Genomic DNA, 1,513 nt, shown 5'->3' with positions numbered 1-1,513 from the left:
CCCTCGTCGCTTGGCTCCCCCACTTGCGTGCATGCGTGCGCCCGCCCCCACCTCTTTGCATCCTCTCAATTTGGAATGCCATCTCCATTCGGCCATAGATGAAGCCTATACTATCTTATTCATGCCTCTCTAACTCTCCTATTTAGATATGTTTATTTGCATCCCATTGGAAATGGATACATAATCAAATTCAACCCTAGTTTGTGGCCAACTTTCATCTAGTAAAAATTGCAGACGTCCATTTTTAGGAAAATGTATTTAAAGTCAAATTAAGTGTCCACTGTCACCAGTGGCGTTAATAGGATCTCTAAGGGGTCCAAGTAAGAAATCCCTGGAGCTATGCACACTGAGTTGGGGTTTATTTTAATTACACAGAATAAATTAAAACAAACTCTCTACAGGGCCAGATTAAAAAAAATATATATATATATGGGAAAGTAGCCTCTGAGTTGACCAGGTCTATGGACAAGAAAATCAGGCAGTCGATTGGGACCCTGGTCAATAATGGGGGGCATGAGGGCTGTCAAACTGTACTACGTACAGAAAAACGGTAAGAGTTGCCCACTTGAAATGACGTATCTGTGGCTAAGTTGGAGGCACTTGACTCTGTCAAGTGTATTTCGTGAAAAGTGACACTTAAGAGTGTAACACTGGTGAGCATGGTAACTGTGTTATGATCTGGATGCGGACCCCAAAGCAGGTGAGGGTTGAGCTTATTTCTTTTCCAAAATCTTTATTTGCCTAGTCACATGGCAGGCAAGCACTGGCGGGTTCTGGGTAGGTTGCATAGTCGTGGTCCGTCGATCTGTTGTCCGTTTTCTTGGTTCTGTAATCTCGGACCGTTGTCCTTTATTTGTAATCCTCGGCTCGTTGATCCTTGTACCATTCCTTGGTCTGTGGTGCTTGGCATGGTCGAATTCCTGAGTACAAACAGAGGTCGTTGGTCTACACATAAGCAATAGGAAATGTGAGCGGGTACTTTACAGTCAACTGATAAAATGATCCAGCAGCATGGCCAGGTTCCTGGTGGCCTTATATACTGCTTAATGGCTGATGGCTTGCACCTGGCATTACTCCGCCCATTAGGGGCTGGGCCTGTGATTAGGTGACAGGCACACCCAGCCACCAGTCTGGTCAGAGGCCTGACACACACTAGTAGCCCAAGCTGCTGGCATCCTTTTTTTGAAGGCATCAGGTGGGGGTTCCTCAGAATGCAAGGCATCCAGTGCCCCTGTTTGCAACTGTTACACAGTGTATTTTTGAGTGCATTATGGAATCTGTAATATATTAACTTTTGGAGTAAGAACTCCCAACATTACATGCAAGTCAGTATATAAGATACAATGATTAAAATACTTCCATCAAATGTCCTAACAGCGGGGTTTATCTGAAATAAAATACAGATCAAAATATGCATATGTTAAGAGATGATTTTTTTACAGGGTTGGGGTTAGGATACTTTAAGTCTTAAATCTTAAAGTTTAAGATATCTGGATGGATGAATGACATTCTC

Source organism: Stigmatopora nigra, chromosome 2 (assembly GCF_051989575.1).
Source record: "Stigmatopora nigra isolate UIUO_SnigA chromosome 2, RoL_Snig_1.1, whole genome shotgun sequence".
Taxonomy (NCBI): Eukaryota; Metazoa; Chordata; class Actinopteri; order Syngnathiformes; family Syngnathidae; genus Stigmatopora; species Stigmatopora nigra.
This window is presented reverse-complemented; position numbering follows the sequence as displayed.